We start from the raw sequence: 27276 nt of genomic DNA, 5'->3' as shown, positions 1-27276 counted from the left end.
GTGCACATACCCTTAAAGGGGTATTCCCAAAACCATAACTGATCACCCATCCACAGGATACAAGCCCCACCGATTGTAAAAACAGATGCTCCTCACTGCTCGAAAACAGCGAGGAAGGACACTGAATGGAGCAGTGGTCGAGCATGTGCGCTGCTGCTCCATTCAAAGTCTATGGGAATGACAAACATCTCTGGGCTGTTTCTGTCATCTAATAGACAGTAAATGGAGCGGCGGGCGGATGCTAGACTGCCAAATCCATTCAAGCTCCTCCTCACTGTGGGGGTTGGGGACCCCCTGTTCTCACAATCGGTGGGGCCCCCGGTGATCAAAAAACTGTCAAATAGGTAATAATTTATGATTTTGGGGATAACACTTTAAGAGCGTTTTGGAAGCACAAAACATGACATGTTTTGACACTGTTTTCTCTCAGGTGTCCCCACAGACACGCTACGTAAGGCTTGGACAACGGTGAGATGACATGTCTGTGCCAGGCTCGCAACCCGCAGCGCCTGCTGGACAGAGACAAGTAACTCCCTAAGACCTGGCACCTGTTATGCCTCTGCCAGACAGTTTCGCAGCATGCCCTGTGGCTGGTATCTCACTTTTAGATGTATTTCCCCGCTGTACTGTACGATAAGCTTTTTAAAGTACATGAAATACCTCCTGATATAAATGAAGACCTTGCAGCATTTTACTAGTCCGTTCGGCATTGTCTTGAAATTTATCATTGCCCTGGCATCCCTATCTTGCTTGCTCGGCTCCTAATACCTCCAACTATTGAAGTTCGCACCACGCTGCTTCCCCCCACTGCTGCCTACCTGTAATTCAGCTGACATAACCGCCAGCTCAGTCTCGTGTGAGTCGCGTTCGCCATTAATCCTGCCATGTGTCATTCGATTATGGAGTCCCAGGTGCATTATTTTCCACTTTTCTACCATTAAAGTGACGTTATCACCTTTTGTCCGTTCTTTTAATTTAGCTGGATCGAGAATCTATCACGGAGAAGGAAATTTGCTTGCTTTGAAATTTGCTGGCAGTTTTACAGCGGCTCTTGTTTGTCTGAATCATGCAAACATTATTAACTGTGGGGGTTTAATTCGTATTAAACAAATGTCGCTGACGCATTAATCTTGCAGCTTTCACAATGAAATAATTGAGTGGTATGAGATATAGAGATAATATAGGTATTGTCTGGAGATATAGAGGTAATATAGGTTTTGTCTGGAGGTAATATAGGTATTGTCTAGGTGGAATGGACAATATTGCCAAGTCCAGTAAAGGGAGTTTTATACTGGACGATGATCGGGCAGACAAGCGTTCATATAACGCTCGGTGCCGATAATTTCCCTGTGTACACAGGGCAGCGATCCGCAGATGAATGAGCAAACGCTCTGCTGGTCGTATCATTTTAAAAAAGTGAAATATTATTATTGTCGGCAGCACATCTCGGTGTGTAAACAGGGAGACGCGCTGCCGACATAATAATAATGTATGGGGACGAACGATCGAAGTAACGACCGCTCGTCCCCATCCATATCTCCGTGTGACCGGAGCAAAACGAGCGCCGATCAACGATGTCTCATTGATCGGCGCACCGGACGCTTATCGGCCGGCGTAAAAGGGTCTTTAGTTTATAATTATTTCAGTTTGCATCTAGGCCATATCTATTGGCCATACATAAACAAGTTCCAAAATAGCCGAATAGTGAAGGCAAACAGTTTATGGGAACTAACATTTAACCCTTGTCCTCCGCAGCAATTTTTAAAAATTTTATGTTGTCCTCCCCAACTTCCGAAAGCCCTCATTTTTTTATTTTTTCCATCGACATAGCCGTAGGAGGACTTGTTTACTGTGGGACGAGTTGTAGTTCTTCATGGCACCATTTACTGCACTAGGAAACTGGGAAAAAAATATTTGTGCCGTGGAATGGGAAAAAAAACTGCGATTCCTCCATTGTTTTCTGGGTTTCTGTTATTACGGCATTCACCGTGCAAGAAAACTAACATGTTGACCCGCAGAATAAAGTTAATACGATTACGGTGATACCAAATTTATATTGTTTTACTACTTTTACAAGGAGGAAAGTGAAGAAAGTAATTGTTAAAAATAAAATTTGTTTTGCAACGCCAAACTCTGAGAGTTATAACTTTTTTATTTATCTGGGAATCGAGCGGTATGAGGATTATTTTTTGCAGGCGAGCTTTCGTTTTTAATGGTACCATTTTGCTTACATGCGAGTTTTTGATCACTTTTCATTCCTTTTTTGTAAAAACAGCGATCCTGGCGTTTTTTTTGTTTTTTCTTTACAGCGTTCCCCATGCAAGTTAAATAATGTTATATTGTAATAGTTCAGACTTTTACGGATGCACCGCTACCAATTAAGCTTACATTTTTTACAAAGCTTGGGTTTTTTTTTTTAAACTTTATATTTATTTATTTTTGTACATTTTTTTACTCTTTTTATTAGTCCACCTAGGGGACTTGAACAGCGATCACTGGATCGCTTGCACGATATACTGCAACGCTAATGTGTTGCAGTATATCGTGAGTCTGACTGAGCCAAAGGCAGGGCTTGATAGGTGTACAAAGATGGCAGACCTGGGGGCCTTCATTCGGCCCCAGGCTGCGATGACAATAATCGGTACCCTACGATCACGTCACAGGGGTCCGTCCCCTCTTTCTAATGGCTTAGACGCCGCGGTTGCTTTTGACGGGATCCCGCTCGTTACAGTGAAGTGTCGGCCGTATCATTCAGTTGACACCTGCGTATGCTCCCCCTACCCGGCTATGATCTGAATATACGTTGGGAAGGGGTTAAGGGGAAATTCTACTTTTAATTGCTTTCTAACATGGCACGCAGACTCCAACTTTTTACCCAATCATCCTTGGCACACAACATAAAAATCTCAGATTCAGAGAGTTTTTTGAAGTGTCTGTGCCAGTCATTTCAATTAGTTCTTTGGCACACTTCTGAAACCATTGAAATAAAAATTATGCAAATTACAGAATTCTCCGACCAGGATGAATTAATTTTTTAAAATAAAAGTAAAAGGTGAGTACGTCTGGCTTCACACACACACAGCGTTTTGCGGAATTTTTAGTGTCATTTTGTATTGCAGCCAGATGTTACATTAAAGTCTATAGTAAAATATAAAATGCACTACAGATCACTGCGTTTTTGTGGCAATTTTGTGGTCAGTCGTGTTTTTTTCATACGCAGTATGCTCTTGGTATAGCGTTTTTTTCAGGCGGTTTCCCATAGGCTTCTCTATAGGACTTCAAAAACACCGGAAAAAAAGCATGTACAAAATGACACCAAAAGAAAAACACTCGATGCCTCCCTTCCTCCTACTCTTTGGGTTGGACTGTTGCCGCAACAGTCCACCTTAACTAGCCAGGCGTGGTGTCAGACATGAATCACAAATGCAGTACAACTTGTATGACTCTTTTATTCCTAAGGTTCTTGGTGTTCCAACAAAGCTAACAATGATTGAACTACTTGACTAATAGGTTTCCGTGAAGGACTCAGAATCCCACAAACTTTTCTTGGGAAAGGCCACAGGGGACTGGAATTTAAGAACCTCGGCTTTATTCTATTGTTGAAATGAGTCTCCTCTCATCTGTCAGCTTCAGGTCAGACATGGGTCATCTATTGCCCAAAGGACGCTGGGAGGTCATAACTTTCCTTTTGAACCACCAATATCTTAAATGTGATACCTGTGAATGTTTAGAAAATAAAGATTTGTAGCAAAAATTTACAATATCAAGTCTATATGATAGGAAAGTCCTACGGATCTTTGCAAAACATGAACCTAAAGCTATTTTAAAGAGAACTTGTCACTATATCATATAAGTTGATCTGGTTTATGAACCTGAATCACGCTGTCTCGCTGATTCCAGTGCCGTTTTTCTTTATTTTCTGGATCCAGAGAGATGGCCCACTGTTGTGTTGGCTTCCTATATGATCATTTACAGTAGTTAGCCAGTTGGGTGGAGCTAGCTTCCCTGCCTCTGATGCGGACCAATCAGCACAAGTCAGCTTGAGGATAGTTCACACGCTGTGGTCTAACTACAGAAAATTAGCATTGAGGGAGCCAACACAACAGTGGGCCATATCTCTGGAATAAGGGAGGGTGGTCCAGGAAAAAAAGAAAAACTGTACTGAAATCAGGGAGACTGCGCTATTCAGGTTAGTAAACCAGTTCAACTTATGTGACGTAGTGACAGATCCTCTTTAATGCATATAATTTAAGGACTCAAGGTCTCGTGGAAATTGGTCCATGGTACGCTATGTATTATCGTTCCTACCACTGTCTACTGGCGCCGGTGTTATTAGTAGTTTCATTGATTAAAAAAAAACCTAAACTGGCAGAACATTAGACACGTGCTGACTTTATGTACGACCTATATATGGTCAACCAAGAGCTGGACTGGTCTATAAGGACAGAACATACATAGCAACTACCAGTTACTTCTTATATAGATTAGTAGGCCTGAAGTCAACTTCCATTGATGAAGGTACAAAAGATCGATTCCCCATCGACCCTAATGACGGTGAGGTTGAATATGGCAAAACCCACCGTGCTGGAATCGATTTTCTCATCTTCTACCCCAGATCCAAACATATAACACTTGCTGCATATAAATGTAGTTAGCTCAGGAAAAGTGCATGCCGCCATCCTTTGTTTGATATGGACATCTATTCTGAAACCAGGAGCCAGTGTTTTGCTTCCTGCCTGCACTGATATAAAGCTCTATTACCATCGGAGTCCGCTGATATTTTCAAAACCCTGTCCTTCAGTCTTTGGAAAACCTGCCACCTGCTTTGTGAACCATATCGCTTCATTTTTTTTCGAGATTTTAACAATCTGCCAGCCAAAAGGTTCTGTTAGCTGCTGTACTTCATCTTATTTTTAATGTTTGCCTTGACTAGATGGATTTATAAAAGCACAGATACCTTTTCTCTGAAAAATTTAAAAAGGAAAAGAAAAACAATTACACAGCTAGCAGGAAAATGACTAAGTGAATTGCCACTTTTTGGATAAAGGGTCTAGTCAAGTCTGTGTGTATACAGCAAAATATAATCCTCAGTAAATATAAATTCTTGATCTCCTAGTAATATCTGGGAAAGATAATTGACAACAAAATGTTCACTGTTACAGCCCCCATTGGAGTCACCTATCTTTTCTGGCTCCTTAATGGTAATTATACATCTACTAGGTCCATAATTGAGGTACATAGAAAAGAGGGGGCCCATAGTAAAGGTCAAAATAGGCCCCCAATTATGGTGCCGAGGTTTGTCAAGGATCTGAATTTTGTTCCACCCTCCTCTCCCTTTCCATAACCAATGGGCCGATTATCCTCCCTATTTTCCAACAATGCAGTTTTCCTGTAGAAGAGGATGAGGACCAACCAAGACTGGGCCCGCACTATCCAATAGCTCAGATCTATACAGATATAATAACAAATAGACAAAAAGAAAGGCTCAAAAAAGTCAAGTTAAAGTGATTTTTTTTTACATTTTAGATGGAAATTCTATTCATATTCTATTTATATCAAAGGAGTTAAGGCGGAAACAGGAAATTTGTTTGAAAAGCTAGATTTTCTAAATCATTCTCTTTATTCTTCCATTTCTCCCCCATTACGCTCCAGTACAGGACAGATTTCATATGCTCTGTACTCTGAGCGGAACGATCTCCGAAGCTTTTTGTTGCCCCCTACTAATACATCTTGTACCACCTGACCAGAAGAGTGGGCGAGAATGGGAGTGACAACTGTCTCAGAAAAGAAGCAGTCATCCAGGACTAATAAAACACTACCCCTTATGGACAAAATAATGTTTTTGATAAAGATAAAATTCTTCTTTATTGCTCTTTCGGAATGGTCTTTCCAGACTCCTGAAAATTAAAGCTGTGCCTGGTTGGATCCGGCTTGACTAGTGAGTTAAAAAAAAGTTACATAAATGTTTTCATTTTTATGTCTGAACAGGTAACTTAGGAATCATTTTTAGTGGTTAGTTTTACTCCTAAATTGAGTCCTATTTTTACTGATTGTTTATAGCCTTTTGTTTTTACTAACCAAAAATATAAAAGGGTTAGTAGAAATAGTAAAAAAAAAATAAATAATAATTATATATATATATATATATATACACACACATACATTTTTTTTTACACTACTAAAAAACATTTTTTTTTTTTTTTCTACACATTTCATTAGTCCGCCTAGGGTACTTGAACCAGCAATCGTTAGATCGCTGGTAAAATACACTGCAATACTAATGTATTGCAGTATATTGTCATTTCTACAGGCTCTTGTTAAGCCCTGCCAGGGGCAGTCCCGGGGGCCTTCATTAGACACCTGGACTGTCATGACAACCATCGGTACTCCCCAATCGCGCTGTGGGGGCGCCAATGAGCTGTCAAAGTGGGCCACCCCCCTCTTTCCAACGCTGCGATCGTGACTGATCGCAGCATTTATGGGGTTAAACGGCCAGGAACAGCGCGATTGCTGTTCCTGGCCGTTAGTCTCACGTGTCAGCTGTAATACACAGCGAACACCCGGTGAGTACAGAACGGGTTCAGCGGGTAAGCCCGCTTCAAACATTACCCCCCCCGAATCATGACGTGCTATTAAGTCGTAGTGCGGGCACAGGTTAAACATTTTTTTTTTTACGCTCATAAAACCTAATTTTCACATAACAGACTTTTATCTCCGCAGCAGATTTCTTATTTTGTAATGAATGGCCGCTCTTTACACAAAACATCACTGGTAAATGTGCAACTGTGCATTCGATTTTAGAAAGTGCAGCGCCTTCTAATCCTCTGTAACCTCCACACTCCAATACAGCCCCACATGGCAATTCGGTAAAGTTTAATTGTGTAAAATTTAGCACTTGGCTCAAATTTTAGTTTGTTTGGTTATTAAAATATGTTAATTGGATTAGTAAGGTATCTACAACACGTATCCGGCTCCTTTTATCATCCCGGAGAATCTGAGGAGAGGATCATTATCGAACATAAAAAGAGTTAGAAGATGAGATTAGGAAAGACTTTGTTGTGTAGGAGCAAAGAAAAAAAAGAATCCTGTTCTGCTGATCATAAACCTAATAGACATAAACACTCCAATATGACTCGAACCTCTAGGGTCTATCAATATGGTCTTCATTTGTTGACAGAGACAACATATTGGTACAAGGCTTGAACAGATTAGTTGCAGACACATTCCCAGAGTCGAATAAAGCATATAATATCCTTAAAGAAAGGTTCCAAGCTTAGGACAGTTGTATCAAACTCAGATCCTCAAGCACCACTTAAAGGCCAGGTTAAACAGATAGCTCGTATTGACAGCTGGTTCAATATCTCACTTATGTCGATTGATTTTTGTCTATACTCATGTTGGGTCATAATTAAAACCTGGCTTTACATTGACAATTTAACACTAGATTCAGACATTCGTTTCCAAGAAATTTGTAGGAAACATTGACAATCCCAATAAAACTAGCAGACCCGATGTCCAAAAACGTCCCTCAACTGGTCACCTTGTATGTCGTGTATATACCATGTTTCCCACAAGTTATAAGCGATTTGTGTAAAATATCTTGTCACCAGCCCTTGAATAAGCAGTACTTCTTAATACTAAATTGATTGTGTAGGACCATAATTAATGAGATTGTTAGTTAATAGGCGGAGAACCACAAGGACTTCTTGTAGACCTGTCAAGAACAATGATGTAAGACCTTCCCAGATGAAGACCTTCCCACTGATGGCCTCAAGCAATGTTTTAATTATTTATCCTTATATGAAGTCGTCAGTTTCATATGGAGATTGGCTACATCAGTAACAATGATTCCTTATACATAAACAGTCATTTGTTAAACTGACCATATAGAGAATCATTCTTTTAGATTGTAAGACCAATATTAAAAGGAACATGTCAGATCCTATTTGCCTGCCAAACTGGTCCCAGCGATTGGTAGGTCTTGTAAAACTATGTACCCGCGTACCTTTTGATTGCTTTGTATTACCTTGTTTGCCCAGATAAACCACATGCAAATGACTCTGCAAGTGTCCCCCGGATGGTCCGTTTCCCTGAAAAGTGCTCTTGTTCTCGCCTGCTCAACTCCCCATCCTCCCTTGATGAGGATTGACCTCGGCGCCTTATGGCAAGAGGATGGTGTTGAGCAGGCTGAAATGGCGAGTACAGGAACATTTGCGGGAAATGGACCGCCCTTAGGGCACTTGCAGAGTCATTTGCATATGGCAATAAAGTGGTTTATTGGGACAAACAAGGTAACACAAAGCTATCAAAAGGTATGTGGGCACATAGTTTTACAAGACCTACAAATAGGAGCTGTCAGGTTCCCTTTAAAGGGATTGTCCATTACCGGACAAGTAATGACCTATCCACAGGATAGGTCATTAATATATGATCGGTGGGGGTCCGACACTAGGACCCCGGACTGATCAGCTGCTCCGATGGCCTCTGGGCACCGGACGTCAATGCCGGAAGGAGACGGCTCTGGTCGTGGAATAGCGGCCGAGCAGCCGTACTGCAGCTCTACTCCTATTCAAGTGAATAGGAGCAGAGCTACAGTTCTGCAGCACAGCCGCTATGCAATGTACAGAGCCATCTGCTTCCGGCTCCGTACACTGCATACTGTGCAATAACATCCGGTGCCCAAAGGCAGCCAGAGCAGCTGATCACATACTATGACTTATCCTGTGGATAGGGTCATCAATTGTCCGGTCGTGGAAACCCCTTTAAGCATCTTTAAGCATTTTTCTTGATAATTATTGTACTGTTGTATCAAAACAACTAAACACAATACATGTAAATCCTATAGTACATGGTTTAAATGTCTTTTTGGTCAATTCTTATGTAATCAAAACACGTATTTGGCAATCTGAGGTATCAAGAATGTAATTCAATGTAAAGAAAGAACAAGGGACATTCTGGTCATAGACTTTCAGTCGATCATTGCTTCGACTGTTCTGATTGTAGAGACTATTAGTCAAAATTTATTGAGTAGAAAGCACTTAAAAAAGTACCTTTATCCATTTTATACCACATCTACCCTTGGGATTGATGGTGCTAAAAAAATCTTCCCAGATAGACCAAGAAGGTTCCCACATGGCCTACTAGAAAATGCCATGTCTACTCCTGAGGGTGTGGGGTTTTCCGTTAGGCTTTACAAGCAGCTACTTGACTGTCTCCTGTCAGTAAAGTGGACTGTCCATAAACCAGTGGATGAAGGAAAAACAAAAACAGTGGACCAATAGGTTTTGGGAAAAAATTCATTATAAACACAATTCCTATTCATCTACATTTTTGTCCAGTCAATGTATTATGTCTGGAGAACCTTTATAAAAATGTTTATGCTTTTTGGAACACTTAGTTAATTTAAAGGCTATGTACACTTTTGAAGGCAAATTTGCCCTTCAAAGATTAATCCATCAGGTCATGTCCACACTGCTGATAGCGGGTCCTGTGTGTCTCGGACATGCAGGATACAGCTGTTATCGATCACATCTAAGTTCACGAACTAAGATGTGATCATTATTAGCTGAATCCTAAGCGTCAGAGACATGCAAGGAATCTTTCAGCTGAGCCGTCAGTCCTGTTGAACGGACGGATTCGGCTTTGATGGCAAGATACAGCTTCTATGTAAACAGGATACAGAGAAGCTGTATCTCAAAAAGTAAAAACATTTTTTTTTAGAAGAATGAGCCGCAAAATATAGAACATGTCCTTTTCCTGTCTGCAATTGCTCCACAGACTCGCCCATAGAAGCCTATGGGCGCTTGCAAAATTGCAGACCGCTACGGATGTGCATAGTAGCCGCCTGTAATTGCGGAAGCGATGCTATGCGACGGCAGGGGATTCCCCACGAAAATGGCGCCTGAGCAATTATGTGATTTTTTTCAAGGGGTTGGGACATGTTGATGACAATTTGTAGCCTCCCCTTTTCTTTGCGGATCTGTAAATACGGATGCACTATGGACTGTATTTGCAGACAGCGTGCCAGATATGCGGATGAGTTGCGGATCTGTATTTGCGAAAAGTAAAAAAACACTACGGTCGTGTGCATGGGGCCTAAGACCCGATGGGGGGGGGGGGGGATTCATCAAATCTGTACAGTACTGGTTTTGAAAGAGTTCTGCTAAAACTCCTACAATATATTTTAGGATAGGACTTCTGTGAAAACCCAACCTGCTCCTCCTAACATAGTACCTGCTGCAGAAGAGTTAAAAAACATAATAGATTTATTTAGTTCATGACCCCCTTCAAAGTTTCCACGTCTTTCGCCGTAGGACACAGTCTTTGAAAATTATTAATATCAAATGCGACTTTGTTGGCTCTCAAAATTTGGCTTGGATACAACCAAAAGTCCGCGGACGATGTAATACATAAATACATTACTAATGCTACCAGTATCTCAATAAAATGTCCCTTTATACTAGGCCAGTGACTTTATTAAATGACATACAGATATTGGACATTATCAGTATGCAGAGCAGTTTACTATGGCACATAATCACATACGGGCATCCTCGCAGTAGGGCACTGCGGATAACCCTTTATTAAAAACATTAATTTCCCTGGAAAGTTTCCAACAACCTGTGCATTGCTTTAACCACAGAGCTTACAATCTGTCTTGCAGCTCCAGAAAATTAGATATCTGCTGTAAATCCCAGTGAAGGCCAAGGATGGATGTCGGGACTGATTAATAGCACAGAATTTTTTTTTAAAAAAAAAGTTCTTGGAATTACAAGTTTACAGAACCGACAAACTAATTTTATGAGAACTGCAACTCATTTTTCTTCATGCATTTTATCTGCATTGCTACCGAAGAAAAAAAAAATTCCCTTTTTAATATATATCTACCTATAAATTATCAGGCAGCGAGATAGGAAAAAAACCTTTACTGATTCACCTTCAGTCTGTCTGCAAGGGCATCGTTTCCAGACTGATCTCTGTAAGTGAGACTTGGCAGAAAAACCCCATGTAAATCTACTAGATGAGGCTTCGGAGTTGCATATATTTTTATTTTATAGGAAATTAACGTCACCGCCTTAACTCCTCCGGAGCTTGCAGTCTTACTGGGCCTTAGACAGTGCTCTTGGGACATGACAGAGACAGGAAGGGGTTAATAAGATCACATCGCTGGGTACAAATAAGAAAAAAATGTAGCACATACACAATATAGGCAGGCAAATAATGTAAAAATTCCAAAATAGAAAGATACGGTTAAGGACCATGTACGGAGAATGAGAGTCCGAATAATAGTGAGGTGCACGAGAACACAAGGCCGAGCCACTAGTTGTGGGGCTGTTCGTATTCACGAAGAAAAAAAAGGCGTATAATCAATGGCGGACTGATCTCTGGGACCATCAAGCATCTTTGGAACCGGCCTGCAGATTTTTGATCTTATACAAAAAGCTACGTGGCAACTTTTGGCCACGTCGTGGTAAAATGAGTGATCAGGTCACGGGCAACTTTGCGACCGTAGGGAAAAATCTGACTGTGTCAGACTATTTGTGACATAGATAAACAGTGAGGCTGCGGAGATCCCACAACTCAAGTCTAACCAAATGTTGCCACATAACCCCGACCTCAAGAGCTATAAACAATGAGAAGATGATCACAAGTCCTGTGGTGGAGCAGTTCTTTCTAAAAGAAAAAAAGTGCAAAGATTTTCCTTTGAAAGCTGAGCCACAGTAAGACAAATGTTTGCTCTACATATTCAGTTACATGTTGAGACATTAAACAGGCTCATATTTTCAGTGGTGTTACTAAGGCCTCGTTCACATCTGTGTTGGAGGCTCCGTTAGGGGCCTGCGTCACAGATCCGGTCAAGAACGGCAGAAACAATAGCGCAGAATGCTGCGCGTTTTTGTCTGGTGAAACGACGGACAAGAAGGTGGAAATCCGACTGGAACCCATTGATGGTGTCGACGATCGTGTCCGTCATGTAAGGGATACGGTGCTTCCGGTATTTTTGTTGCTCTGCTCCTTCAACGGAGATACCGAACACCGATGTGAACAGCCCCTAACAGGGACAGTGTCCGAGACAAAAGAGAGTAGTTGTCACCATTAAAGGGGTTGTCCACTACTGAACAACTGACGACCTATCCACCGCATAGGTCATCAGTATGTCATCGGTGCGGGTCCGACATGGTTAAACCGCTTCGGCTGCCTCCAGGCACCTGATGTTATGGTCCATTATGCGATGTACGGAGCCGGAAGCAGTTGGCTCCATACATAGTATAGTTGGCCGTGCTGCCGAACTGCAGCTCGGCTCCAATTCACTTGAATACAGAACTGCAGCTCGGCCGCTATTCCATGGTTTCTGGCATGTATGTCCGGTACTCCGGAGCAGCTTTACGGTGCGGGGTCTGGGTGTCGGACCCCTACAGATCATGGATAAGTCCAGTGGATAAGTCATCAGTTGTCCAGTAGTGGACAACCCCTTTAAGACTCCTTGCACACAGAATGAAAGTTCTACGGAAGTGTCGACAAGACCTCCCGTGTAGCAATTCCGCAACATTTTAAACAAATCTCATCCACATGCTGTGGGAAAAAACCCCGCAGAAAACACAGAAGTTGATTTGCGGTACAGATTTTCAACCGGCAGCATGTCAATTTATCTTGCATAAATGCTGCAGAATTTCCGCATGGAACGGACTGATGGCAACTACGGAGCATTTCCGTCACCTGTGCAGAAGGACTAATAGATGATCCAGTTCTATTGGTGTTTCATCGTGGTAAGTCTGGTCAAAATGTAAAACAACTGCAGGATAACGTTACATGGCGGATTTATCTATTCTGGAGTGAGCTCCGTTTCCTTGTATAGGGTCAGCAGGGCTGCGTGTACTTGATATGAACAGACAACAACTATTCAACCAAGTTATAAAGAACAGAGATGTACAGTAAAACAAAACCTACCACTAGCGCTGCCCACTGTAAACCTAATGGTACATTATGTTTGCAGGTCAATAACCACCCGATACTGCGCTGCGGAACTCCCGCGTTTCTTCCGGCCGGAATTTCGGACGGAAAAAACACAGCAGAATACAGTAGCGGCATAGTTAGTGAGATTTAACTAATCTCATCCACACGCTGCGTAAAGATTCAGAGCAGAAATTGACCTGCGGTGCGTATTTTTCCGACCGCAGAATGTCAATTCCTGCTGCGGAAACTGGACTGAATTGCTGCGTTTTTCGGAGGAGATGTCTCCTTCTCCGAACATTGTAAAAAAAACGCAGCAAAATACGCATCATTTTCTGCTGTACAAACCGCAGGAAATGGCACGTTTTTGCTGCAGTGGAATGTCTGCGTTTTTCAACAGAATTGCTACAGTAATTTTCTGCAGCAATTCCGTTATGTGTGGACAAGCACTTAGGCTGTGTTCACACAGGGCTGATACGCTGCGTAAAAGCACGCAGCGTATCCTCCCTCTGTGCCGAAGGAAATTCCAGGCGAAAAACCGCAGTGCAGTTTTTCGCTTGGAATGTCCGCTGCGGAAAACTGCTAGCAGGACAGCCTCCTGGGAGGTCATCCAGGCCGGACTCCGGTGATGATGTTTCATCCCATGTGACCTCCGTAGCGAAGCAGCCTGAGGTGGTCCTCGATTTAGGACCCCTTTAGCCAGACTGGAGAGCTGCTGCTTGGAGCAGCTTCCACCTTGGAGGACTCAATCATGCATTTCATGGTCACTTCTATATCCCGGCAGGAGAAACACTGATTTCTGGTGTGTTTGCTGCCAAACAATGGAATGGGCAGGTAAACCCCTATAAAGAGCTACCCTTAACATGTTGTCCAATCATATACATTGGTGGCATATCATTATTATATGCCATCAATGTTTGATCGGTAGAGTTCTGACAGACGCCACCCCCTCTGATTGCAAGAACGAAGTCGGAATAATGGCTGTCCATGCGGCTGCCCGGAAAAAGCCCATATAAGCCGCTGACACTTTTTAGCCCCTGAGGATCAGTCAGTCACTGAGCACATATCCTAGCTAAGATGCCCTATGCCCCATTGTCATACATTCGCTGCAATCTGCCCCATATTTGCTGGCTAAATTCATGCATCCTACAACATAATTGATATATCCCAGCAATTTAGCGGCTAGTAATATCCAGTAGATGTCTCGACTAAATGACCCTAATATCAAAGCCCTAAGGCCCAGTTCACACAGAGTTTTAGGACGCTGATTTTGACGGGGAAACCGCATCATAATCAGCGGCAAAAAAACTTCCAAAACTACTTCCCATTGATTTCAATGGGAGCCGGAAGCATTTTTTTTGCGCTTTCAAGAATTTGCAAGCAGGTCAAAATCTCTCACACAATTCCTTAAGGCCTGATTCACACGAGCGCTGCGCATCTCGGACGTGAAAAACGTTAGTTTTTCACGTCCGAGGTGCATCCGTGCTCAGCACTGCGGGACGCGATGTCACGCATCCACCATAGTTGACTCTATGGAGGGACGCGTGATGCGTGAAAAGAACGGACATGTCCTATTTTCGCACGGACCCTTCACACGGTCCGTTGAAACAACGGCTGTGTGAACGGACACATTGAATTACATAGGTCTGTGGGACGGCCGCTGTTTCCACGGACGTTTAACACGTTCGTGTGAATCAGGCCTAAGGAATTTTGAGCCAGATTTTTTTGCCTGCAAAAAAACTCAGTGTGAACAGGTCCTAAGATGCTGGTCTACCCAACGCTGTAGAAATTTGTAGTCAAGTTGAGCAGCTGGTCTGTATATTAATAAATAATAATAATATTGAAAATTTCTAATAGGGAAATCACAGCAAGGATTTGTTATTACAAGCACAGACAACAAACAACTTTCCACACATGGATGAACTTAAGACTTTTGGGTATAAATTAAAATACAGCTCTACTATACGGAGAAATAAATCAGGAAACGCTGGAGCATGTCATATTATACACAGTGAATGATGTTTTCTATTTTTTTTTCCAGCTACCCGTTGGCAAAACAGAGGATTCTTTGATTTTTTTTTGGGTTGAACAGTAGTTAACCCCTTCGCAACCGCCCACTGTCTTGATAGCGGGCGGTGCAGGTCCCGAGTCTACAACGATGTCTTATGGGGGCTCATGCTCTGCGTAGGAGCGGTCACTAACACGGAGGGTATGTTCACACGGCCTATTTCCAGCCGTTTTTCGGGCCGTAAACGCCCTGAAAAAGGATAAATATACGGGGGTTGAACGCCTCCAAACATCTGCACTTGATTTCAATGTGAAAAATGGCGTTCCGTTCCCAAGGGGTGTTTTTTACGTGCCAGTTTTTAAAAACGGCGCGTAAAAAAACGCCCCGAAAAAAGAAGTGCATGTCACTTCTTGAACCATTTTTGGAGCCGTTTTTCATTGGGTCAATAGACAAACAGCTCCAAAAACAGCCTTAAAAAACGCATCAAAAAACGGCTGCAAATCAGAGGCCATTTTCCTTTGAATACAGCTCTGTATTTTACAGCCGTTTTTAGTTAAGCGTGTGAACATACCACGACTGTAGTTAGAGCAGCCCCAAAAATACAGCCGAGATCGGAGGAGCCTCCGATCCTGGCCGTTTAACCCGATGACCCACGCGGTCCGTGACAGACTGTAATTGTTTCCATTTAATGGATGCCACTGTTAGGCCCTGTTCACACAGAGTTTTTTGGCGCTGATTTTTGACACGGAAACCTCATCGGAATCAGCGTCGAGAAACGGGCAAAATCGCCCCCCCCCATTGATTTCAAAGGGAGACCTAGGATTTTGTTTTCTCGGGCGGCTTTTGGCAGCTCACAGGAAAAAAAAAGCACCATGTCCTTTCTTCCTGTGGTTTCCGCCTCTTACCTCTAAGTGGGAAGCAGAAAAACCTAGCGTTTTTTTGCCCGCGGTCCTTGCATTAGTTTCAAATGGCCAGGGGTGAAAAACGCAGTGAAAACCGTGGGGAAAAAAAGCGCAGACATTTGAGGAATTCTGAGGCAGATGTTTGCTGCCCGCAAAAAAACCTGTGTGAACAGGGCCCAAGATATCAGTCTAACCCATAGGCTATAATGCTTTAATGGATAAATCATGAATAGCTATTGAAAAGCCCATGACGTATCTGTTTAACGGATGCTTTACAATGGCATCCGTCACCCATAGACTACCATGTTAAAAAGAAAACTTTTATGTTTAATGTATACCTTTCTTTTTACGGGACTCTGCGGGATGGAATAGCGTAGTCTACTACGCTATTCCATAAGATTCTTTTTATTTCATTTTTTTTAAATTATTCAGATTTATACCGGCCACACGGAGGCCAAAAGGACACTCTTCTGGTGTTATAACGTCTCCAATATGGCGCCGTGTTCCCGTCAGACACAACTTGGAAGAGACGCTCTGTATGAACGGTCAGGCAGACATAACTGCAGAGGAGGACCGGAGTATAAACACCAGGCGGCCATTATAACACTACATCATACACGGCCTCCTGTATTACCGCAGCGGTGTTCATGTATATGCTCAGTCTTGAGGTAAATTATGTCCAGGTTACATTTTCTTACACTTTTTACCTCAGAATTTCTCCGCTTTTCTTCATTTTCTCTCACAATTCTGCTGACAGGACTGGACTCTCATCTTTACCTCATTTCTCCTCACAGGTGACTGACTGCTAAGCTCCACCTCCACACCTGTCACTCAGCTGGATGCAGCCTCCTGATTGGCCACGCCTCCCTCACTATACCTGGCCATGCTGAATGGATGATATAGGCCTATCTATAGTGACTGAGCTCTGACCCGGCCTGCTGGGACTTGTAGTCCCACAGGACACTCTGATTGTATCTCAACAAGCGGTGATAACTGAATCAGCATACTTTGAGAAGGAACATCAGGGAGAATTTGAAAAGCGGTGGACAAAAAGGGCGTGCGCAGCGCAAAACGTTTCACACATACCCCGCCAATCTTTATAGGATATGCCATCAAATGACCATTTAAAGTGGTTATCTGGGACTTTTCAAAATAGTCAGTAGGGCAGGGGATGAGATAACATATCAAACTAGAAGATATTCACCCCCTGAAGTGCCCCCCACTCCAGAGGGGTGACCCCGTTCTCCACAGCTTCGGTCTTGGAAGTTCCTGCGGCGGTCACCTGCCGTTCATCGGTCACTGTAACCAATCACTTGCCTCAGCAGTGACACTGCCATGAACGGCAGGTGGCTGCCGCAGGAGCTGCCAGGACCAGAGCCGTGGCGAACAGGGTCACCGCGCTGAAGCGGGGGGCACTTCAGGGGGTGAGTATCTGATAGTTTGATATTTTACCCCATCCCCTGCCTAATTGCAGAGTTTGAAAAGTCCCGGATAACTTTGGCCGTGTTCACGTGGAGTTTTTTGCAAGCGGAAAATCTGCCTCAAAATTCAGTTTGGAAGTTTGAGGCAGAGTTTCCTCTGTCTGCATGCCGAGGGAGAAAACAGCCTCCACCTCCCATTAAAATCAATGAGAGGCATTTTCGGCCGGTTTTTGGCGAGTTTTGCGTCACGGTTTCCGTGTAAAAAAACTCAGCGTGTGTTCACACTGAGTTTTATGCAGGAGGAAAATACTGCCTCAAAATTCCGTTTGGGATTTTGAATCAGATTTTGACCTTCCTGCACGGCGTTTGCCACGATTTTGGCCCGCATTTTTCACGACATTTTTCGCTCGCTCCCATTGAGTGCTACGGGCAAAAAACGAAGTGAAATACGCTTTCTCTGCCTCCCATTGATGTCAATGGGAGGTCAGAGGCGTAACCGCGCAAAGATAGGACATGTCCCTTCTTTCTCCCGCGAGGCGGTTTTCCCGCTCGCGGGAGAAAACCGCCCCTGCCTCCCATTGAAATCAGTGGGAGGCATTTTCGGCCGTTTTTTTACGAGTTTTGTGGAGCGGTTTCCGCACCAAAAAGCTCGTCAAAATACTCAGTGTGAACAGGGCCAGAGGGCTGGATTCACACGAGCATGTTCAGTCCGTAAAGGACGGAACGTATTTCGGCCGCAAGTCCCGGACAGAACACACTGTAGGGAGCCGGGCTCCTAACATCATAGTTATGTACGATGCTAGGAGTCCCTGCCTCTCCGTGGAACTACTGTCCGATGCTGAAAACATGATTACAGTACGGGATAGTTGTCCCGCAGCGAGGCAGGGACTCCTAGCGTCGTACATAACTATGATGCTAGGAGCCCGGCTCCCTGCAGTCTGTTCGGTCCGGGACTTGCGGCCGAAATACGTTCGATCTTTTAAGGACCGAACATGCTGGTGTGAACCAAGCCTTAAATCACCAATAGTGCGTATGACCCCCTCATCACACCCTAAAAGGAATACAGACCTTTAGACCCGAAAAACAAATACAGACCCCAGACCAGACCCCAAAACAAATCCAGCCCCAGACCAGACCCCGAAACAAATCCAGACCCCCTCTCTGTTGAATGGCGAAAGAGAGATCATGTGGCAGGGGGCCTAATGCAGGCTGTATCTCATTTGGATTATGGCCGGTTTCGGACGAACGTCAAACAGGCATATTTTTTCACTACAAATCCATTAATCTGGCACCTTCTGATAAACCGGCATGTGATATATGGATTAACCGAAATTTACCTGCAAGTCTGACACCAGGTCCTTGCCAGGAGGGCATCTATGGCAGCAGTACGTTAGAAACTCGGATGATGGTGCCCGTGGCAAAGTATGTGCATGCCACGGTCAGAATATTTCTCATTGCCGTTAATATCACACGTGGTGGTTTCAAAATTTCTGTTCCGAGGATGCCAGATTATCGGAATTTTTCTGTACCGTAATAAAATTAGAGGTGCCCCTTAACCATCAGCTGTCTGCAATGTTCTTGTAACCTGCGCTGCTAAAAATTTAATCTGTAATCATATTGGTTGCCATGGGCAACGTTCCTATAGACTAGTATTGTAAAATAATCTAGTTTTAGCAAATGTTGGCATTTAGCAGTGAATTTCCGCCCGTCTGCCTTTTTCGTGTGCGACTTGTAATTATCCGGCGTGCCAGCAGAGTCTGTAGTGGGACTGCCCTGTAATCACGCAGGTCACATTTTCTCCTATAAACCTGAAAGAAAGGACGCGAGAGAGATGGTGGAAAAAAGAACGCTGGGACTTTGTGAGATGTTTAGGATAATGTTATAGCTTGCCGGCATATGGTAAGCACGCGGCTAATAATCGGCAGGGGTCTCTCCGCCATAAAAACAAGCGCTCTAACGTCTCCCCCTGGTGCCACATGATACTTTCGCGGAAAGAGAATTAATTTTTTTCTTCTGCTGAGATACGTTTGCATTTATAGACTTTTATTTCTCTACAGAGACATAATCCATATTAATATCCTACAGTTTAGGAAATGTAAGGATCAGATCTGCACACATATAAATGAATGAAGTTAGCATTCATGCAGAAATGGATCCTCAGGGGCGGGGACAATAGTTCTAAGCAGGGGCGTACACCATGACTCCATTACCCCCAACCCTTCTGGCTTGTACCTTTGTTTACGTATTGTTGTTGCTTATACAGCACTGTAGCGTTATACAGAGATTATCTAATCTTATTTCCCTATCACAGGCCCCCCAATATGGTACATACTCTGTCTCTATCGGAGGCCAATAGCTCCAAGGTTTTTTTTTTACAGTTTGTGAGAACGTTCTTTTCCTCACGTAACAATGGCTATAGATGAGGAAGGGAAGCGACGACTGCTACAATCACGTAATCATAGCGGGAAACACTGTTGCATTGGTGAACTTGGAGAGTTTGCCACCGACAATGTGGTGAACAGAGGTACTGCAGGTCGCCCCAAAAATAAAGACCATTTCAAGAAAGCTCTCTGTAAAATCAAAGATCCTGTATGTTTAGATGTAGCAGAGTTAAGTTTCTCACTTGGTACATTTAGTGAACTACAGGATTACATCATCACCAATCAAATCCCTCCCCTCTCCACCCAGCTCCACCCTCCTTGTTCCTCTGCATGTCCCCATGCATATAGCGCTGCCGAAGAGATAATTTCTTCCCTCTCTAAGGGAAGTGCAGTGATATAATACATAAGGCTTCGTTCACAACTGTGTCGGGGTTCCGTTCGTGTGTTCCGTCAGACCTTTCCGTCAGGGGAACCCACGAACGGAAACCAAATGGAAACTATAGATTTCCGTTAGCATTACCATTGAATTCAGTAGTAACGCTTCAGTCTGTCGCCGTTCCATTTTGTTGGCTGAATCAATAATGTAGTCAACAAATAGTTTCTGTCAAAAAACCTGAAACCTTGCGGAACAGAGACAATGCTAACGGAAAGCTATGATTTCCGTTCGTGGGTTCCCCTGACTGAACACACGGACGGATCCCCGACGCAGATGTGAATGAAGCCTTAGTCCATACAATGATAAGCTGTAGAGTTATAAACTTCCCCTGACTCGTACTGACGGTCTATACTATCTGAGAGTGCTGTGTGCAGAGTCCAAGGTATTTCTATGAGATGCAGCTTCACACTGTGTGTGTAAAAAACTGACAAAGAGAAATATATCGCCAGCAGAAGGCAGAGGAAAACAGCGTGAAGCTGCATCACATAGGAATACACTGAGACTCTGCAGTGTGAGTACAGTTCTACCATTTGCTTGACTTAAGACTCAGAATAGACCAGCTGCAGTGTGATGAGACTCCGTCCCCTTTGCCAAGCCAGAGGCATGATATGAAATGTAGGCTGCATTATTAGGGGAAACATATCTGAGGGAAAGAACTAACCAAGATGGCAGACAACCCATAAATGGGTCATTAATTAAACACGTATACACAAGGCATACACAGGAGCCTCTACGTTATTCTTTTATAATAGCCTATGCGGTCCTATATAGGCTAAAAAAAATAAAAATTGCTGGAGTGCTTCTTAACCAAAACACAGAAACGACGTAACCACAAAGTGTGACATGATACATTTAGCTCTGCTACATCTGTAATTGTCTCCCTCTTTAAAGAACTATTCCACCCAGCTGATCGGGAAGTATCCATGTGACGAACACTGCACGTTTACTGTAACTACATATGGTTATACTTTAAAGGGCATGACTAATAAACACAATGTCTATGGCACGCCCAGAGGTCACCTCTGCCAGATGTATACAGCACGCCTGCTACTAGATAACATAATTCTTATGGTCACAGAGGAGGTGAAACTATCCTAAATTTCCAAGTGAGAGTTTAGCAGGAATTTAGGAGGTTTGCTTATCCTGGCAGGGTGACCTGTGCTGGCCGAGGACAAAAAGTTCCTTGGCAGTTTTGTATGTACCCTCTAAAGTGTCTTAAAACAGTAATAGTAACAGGGAAAAAGGGATGGGAGGAAACCTCCAGCTCACCAGCTTCACACTCCTGTGCTCGATATCGCCCGGATCAACCGCGACGGCTCACGGCAAGAAACAATGGCAAAAAAGAGAAAAGATCCAGCGATGTGTGATATAAGTGGGGGAAACTCCGTTTCCACTTTATTGAGGATAATACACCGACAAACAAATCCAGCAGAATGACGGATAACACCAGGAGAATAACGAGGTGGTTGAAATGGCAAGAAATGAAGTCTTAAAACACTTATGCCACGTGTCTCACGACAAACTCTCTATACTGAGGCATTATATAACCGCATATTTATATATGTATTACACTGCTGAAATATTATCAACCTTGAAAATCACACGCGTTGCACGGACGTATAGCCCGTTCGTCTGAATAAGCCCTAACTGTAATACCTGAAAGAGACCTGAAGGGGGGGGGGGGGGGGGTGGTACTTGCAGCAGGACTTTCCGGCTGACTCGTGTGATTCCTGCCTGAATACGCGTGAATCCGGCCTGAGACTGAGGTTATGTGCACACGCTTAACAGAAAACGTCTCAAAATACAGCCTCTGATTTTCAGGCGTTTTTGAAGCTGTAAATGAAGCTTCTTTTACTTTGGGGTTTCTTTTGAGGCGTTTTTCATAGTGTTCTCATATGGAAAAGTCAGCTTCAAAATGGAAAGTCAGCTTCAAAAAACGCCTCAAACGCGTCTTTTTACGCTCCCTTTTTTAAAACAGCGGCATAAAAACACACCCCGTATGAACTAAATGCTGGTTTTCCCATTGATTTCAATGGGCAGATGTTTGTAGGCGTTCAGCTTCCTTTTTATCAGGCGTTTTCCCCCGAAGTACGCCTGAAAACACTGTGTGTATACATACCCTCACAGAAACAGCGTAGCTCAGCGAGCTACGTTGTTTTCTTCTTCATGGTTGGGAATCACACGAGTCAGCCGGAGCACAGAGCGATAGAACGGGGTTTAGGGGGGCCACGTTCTAGAGATAGGTGCGGGTCCCAGAGGTGGGATCCGCATCTGACATTTATGGCATATCCTGTGGATATGTCATAAATGTCCCTGATAGTAAAACTCCTTTAGGCTATGTTCACACGGGGTTTTTTGCCGAGTTTTTTGACGCGGAAACCGCGTCGCAAAACTCGGCAGAAACGGCCCGAGAACGCCTCCCATTGATTTCAATGGGAGGCGTCGGCGTCTTTTTCCCGCGAGCAGTAAAACTGCCTCGCGGGAAAAAGAAGCGACATGCCCTATCTTCGGGCGCTTCCGCCTCCGACCTCCCATTGACTTCAATGGGAGGCAGGAGAAAGCGTATATCTCGCCGTTTTATGCCCGCGGCGCTCAATGGCCGCGGGCGAAAAACGGCGCGATAATTGCCGCGAAAATCGGCGTGCAGGGAGAGGAATATCTGCCTCAAAGTTCCAAACGGAATTTTGAGGCAGATATTCCTCCCCCAAAATACTCCGTGTGAACATAGCCTTAATGCTTCAGCATACCAAGACATTGTGGACAATTGTAGCTTCCAACTATATAGGAACAGTTTGGGGTTCGGCTCTTTTCTGATCCAGCATGACAGCGCCCCAGTGCACAAGATCCATAAAGACATGGTTGGTTGGTTAAGTTTGATGTGGAAGAACTCGACTGGCCGCACAAAGACCTGACCTCAACCCCATAACATCAGCATCTGACCTCACAAATGATCTTCTGGATGAATGGGCAAAAATTCCCACAGACACACTCCAAAATCTTGTAGAAAGCCCCCAGAAGAGTGGAAGATGTTTCAGCCCCAACCCCATATTAATGCCAATGGATAAAGAATGGGATGTCATAAAAGCTCCTGTAGGTGTAATGTGTAGGTGACCCAATACTTTTGTCCATATAGTATATATATGTAAGTCCCTGTTCCCGGAGCTGCAGGCGGTCCCCTTTGATTGGGGTCACATTGTGGGGTTATTCCGGTAAAGCTTCTTCTTTGTCTCCCCCCCTCCCCCTTTTCTATGCTGCGATTCCCAAAGAATGTTTTAATCCCGTCCGTCCCCTGTCAGCTGTTTCCAGGCGCTGATTCAATAAGTTCCCAAAAATCCCTTTTCCAAAGTCAGTCCACCCCCTCTTAGCCTTTTGTCCCTTCAATTTAACCCCTCAATTTCCACTGGCCTGATCTATGCCCTGATCAAAGGCAGGGTCTTAAAAAGCTCAAGCTTCCATCTTTAACCCCTGATGGTTTCCCTTTGTTGTCAAAGCCAGTGACAATGGTACAGGTGTAATATTCAAGGTTGACCCAAGGTCATTGAAATAAAATCTTCCAGTCTATCTTCCATGCCGTGCCCAGGGGCCATTCATGTTTATTGCGGAGTGAATGCAATTGAGGCGGTTATTATTATTAGGCCAGGATAGAGGAAAATTTAATTTTCCTCCAGAATCGCTGGCGTTAACCCGTATAAATAAATCCGCCATTATGGGAAAACACAAAACAGATTTGCTCTGTACTAATTTTCTTAATAAAGGAACTTGCAGCCGTCGATCTTCTGCTATTGAGCTGTGGGTTACATTAGACGCCAGGCTGCTAGTCCAACAGCACCTTGATATATTTCATACATTTTTTCTCAGTGTGTCATGAATAAATAAGACCGCCACTGAATCCCATATAAAGCAGCCGCTGGCGGGAACTTCAAGGAAATCTACGGAGGACAATATTTGTTTTTTTAAACTGAAGCAGAAATTATATTGGAGTTAATCAGAGCCGGTGGGGAGGCGGTGGAGAGCTGGTGGGGAGCCGGTGGGGAGCTGGTGGAGAGCTGGTGGGGAGCCGGTGGGGAGCCGGTGGGGAGCTGGGTGCTAATGCAAGTTTATTTGCAAAATGGAAATGCTGATTTAAAACACGCACTCCGCTCCACAGGAATTAATGTGCAAACATATTCCCCGAATCTGCCATTACACAAGCTTGTATTAACAAAACGCGTAATGCCTGGATATGAATTGTAGGTGACTGATCTAATTCCCGTTTTGTAGGGCTACGGAAAGTGCACAGTTTCATGAAGTAATGTGATCACAATCATCTCTCAGCCATTGCCTTGTGATGAGACATTTACATACTTTATAGAATAAGTCATTAGCTATATATATGTGTGTGTGTGGGTGGGTGGGAGGGGGGTAATAATGTATACAGTATATATTTATACCTATTAGAAGCAACATAGTTCTCTCTGTATTTTATGACAAATGATGAAGTCCATTGCATGCTTTTACATGTTAAAAGCGGCATTCAGGATTAGAACAGTGCCCCACCTGTCCGTGGGCTGTGTCTGGTACTGCAGCTCAGCTCCATTGAAGTAAATGGGGCTGAGCTGCAATACCACACATAACCTGTGAACAGGTGTGGCACTGTTTTTAGTAAAAAAACACAAAAACAGCCCTGTTTTATCTAATCCTAGTCAACTCCTTTAAGTATATTATGTATTAGTATTTAGTATTAACCTTTTGTCTATACAGATATTATTTTCCCCATTGAACTCAATGAAAATGTACAAAGTCTGACCCTTAAAGCGGTTCTCTAGGCATTATATATTGATGGTCTATTCTAAGGATAGGTAATCAATATCAGAATAGTGGGGGTTCGACTCCCAGCACCTCCACCGATCAACTGATTGATGGGACCGCTGTGTTAGTTACCGCGCCCTTTTCACAATTTACAGGCACAGCGCCGCCACTATCGTAGCGACCGTGCCTTGGATTGCAGTTCCGGTCTCATTAAAGTGAATAGGACTAAGCTGCAATCCCAGGCACAGCTGCTACGGATGTGTATGGCACTGTGCCTGGTAAACACTTCAGAGGCCATGAGGACGAACGCTGCAGCCCCTTCAGTGAGCTGATCAGTGAGGGTGTTGAAAGTCAGACACCCACCTAAGGATAGACCATCAATATAAAATTCTAGGAGAACCCCATTAAATTGAAATAGAAACTTTCAGCTACAACACTGCCCCCTAATGGCCAGGTTATCATAAAAATTAAAACACACAGTCCGTATACACACTGTTAAAGAGGACCTTTCAGTTCTTCTGACTTGTCTCTTTTAGTACATACTTATATTCCCCATGAAGTAACAATTCTGGAACATAATATTTCTTAACTCGAAGTGGTGCCGATCCACTGTTATTCCTCCTAGAAATGTATGAATATATTGACAGCTGGGTGTGAGCAGTTGGAGTTGTCTCTACGCAGACTGACACTGTCCAATCACTGCTGACAGAAGGGACACACCCCCCAACTGGTAACAACAAGCCATTAATTTATATATACATTTCTAGGAGGAATAACAGAGGAACGGTACAACACAGAGTTCTAAGAAAATATGTACAAGAATTTATAGTAAAAGGGGAATAAAAGTATTAAATAAAATTGACATGTCAGGAGAAGGGATAGGTCCTCTTTAATGCCTAGAGCAGGGTTTGAGTGGGAGGTGCGTAACACACAGATTCTCCTTTTTGGTGTTCTTTAAACCCCTGTGTCATGCATCGCCCCCTGAGGCCCTACACTAGACATTACACAGTATCCCTTTTAAGTGTTCCTTAAGGGTACCCGATTGATTACATCTCAAGCTTTATCCCAACATATAAAATATACTGTATATACAATCAGTGAGTTGGAACAAAACTCCCGTTACCCTATTAAATATTTTCAATAAGTTAATGCAGTTTTTACAGTTTCCCTTAAATTTTTCTTATAATCTGGCCGCTAGGGGGCAATGTTGTTTATGGATATTTCCAATATTTAACACATAGGGCAAGGGCCTACATACTATAAAGGCAGACCATACGGCAGTTTTGGGCCCCAAGGAGAGAGCGGGCCCAAGCCTGGTTGGTCTTATCCTTTTGCTACGGGATGGATCTACATTATTAGCAAGCAAGGGGGCGGGGAATTGTCCCAAAAGTCATGAAAAGAACGTGAAAGGGGAACAAACATACGTTTCTGCTATGGATCCCTCTCTCTTCTATGTACCCAACTGATTGTGGGAGTAAACCATGGGGTTTGACTTCAGACTTCTGAATGAATAAGTCTTGCCAACTCTATAGTACAAAAAGATTTGTTGTGTTACCTAGCAACAGGCGCTACAGCCACCAGGTGACAACGCTGGCTCTCCATGCTCCTGTGGAAACCATTATTCTGTAGAGATGATGGAGGCAGCACTCCCACCCATGACTTCTCAGCCCTTGTAGGCCGTATCGGTTGCAAAGAAAACAAAGTCAGACATCATGCCAATGTAAAAACACCACAAGCTAAACATTTGTTCCATATGGGAGTTGTTCTGCCCCATGTGTAGCCCTGAGAGCTCAATGGATTAGTAAAATGACACTTCAAAGAACAGAGGATGCAAAGTGGCACGCTGAGTTGAGGCAGCTGCCTGGGTGATCATCTCACGGGGGGCATCAGCTTACCTATCCCTAGCTGTGCCCCATAGTATAACGGACATGTATAGGAATCCTGAGGGATGAGGGAAAGCAAGTTGAGGCTTCTGTGGTGGGCAGCTGGAGGGGGACGGGGGCAGGCGAACGCCAGAATATAGATATATGATACTGAGACCTAAGTGATACAAAGTGACACTGGAGGCATCGCTTACCCTCCTCCGCATTCCTGAGGTGGCCAACTGTGAATATACTAACATTGTGCCAAGGCTTTTGTTACATCAGCCTATAGATTACAGAGCATTTGCCCCTTAATTTTAGCGTCCCCAAATTATATACAGCCATTTCTCAGATCCCACTAGGGTTGTCACCCAGCTTTCCTAGAGTCCTGAACGTCACAGCTGCCCAGTTCTGATGAACCGCGGGAGTTTCAAGTGTTGCATCCGTAATACGGGAACAAAATAGCACCCATATTACGTGTGAAAGAGGCCTTAGAGCCTTATGTTTAGCATATGCGCTGGAAAAGC

General features: G+C 43.7%; 1 protein-coding gene and 1 long non-coding RNA gene across 7 annotated transcripts in view; both read right to left on the bottom strand.

Annotated features, from left to right (window-relative positions):
- SDK2 (sidekick cell adhesion molecule 2) overlaps window positions 1-27276 on the bottom strand; it is a 503279-nt gene that overhangs the window by 442059 nt on the left and 33944 nt on the right. The gene's annotated exons all lie outside the window — the stretch shown is intronic.
- LOC142665778 (uncharacterized) lies at window positions 3450-26541 on the bottom strand. Of its 3 annotated transcripts, none has more exons than XR_012851570.1 (3): window positions 26443-26541; window positions 4581-4964; window positions 3450-3717 (listed from the first exon to the last, which is right to left on the bottom strand). It is a non-coding gene; the product is annotated as an uncharacterized LOC142665778 (long non-coding RNA). The 3 variants fall into 3 exon arrangements; XR_012851569.1 differs by lacking the exon at window positions 26443-26541 and adding an exon at window positions 16569-16649; XR_012851571.1 differs by lacking the exon at window positions 26443-26541 and adding an exon at window positions 16569-16649 and having other exon boundaries at window positions 4762-4964.

The sequence above is a fragment of the Rhinoderma darwinii genome, chromosome 13 (assembly GCF_050947455.1).
Source record: "Rhinoderma darwinii isolate aRhiDar2 chromosome 13, aRhiDar2.hap1, whole genome shotgun sequence".
NCBI classification, from domain to species: Eukaryota; Metazoa; Chordata; class Amphibia; order Anura; family Rhinodermatidae; genus Rhinoderma; species Rhinoderma darwinii.
This window is presented reverse-complemented; position numbering and strand designations above follow the sequence as displayed.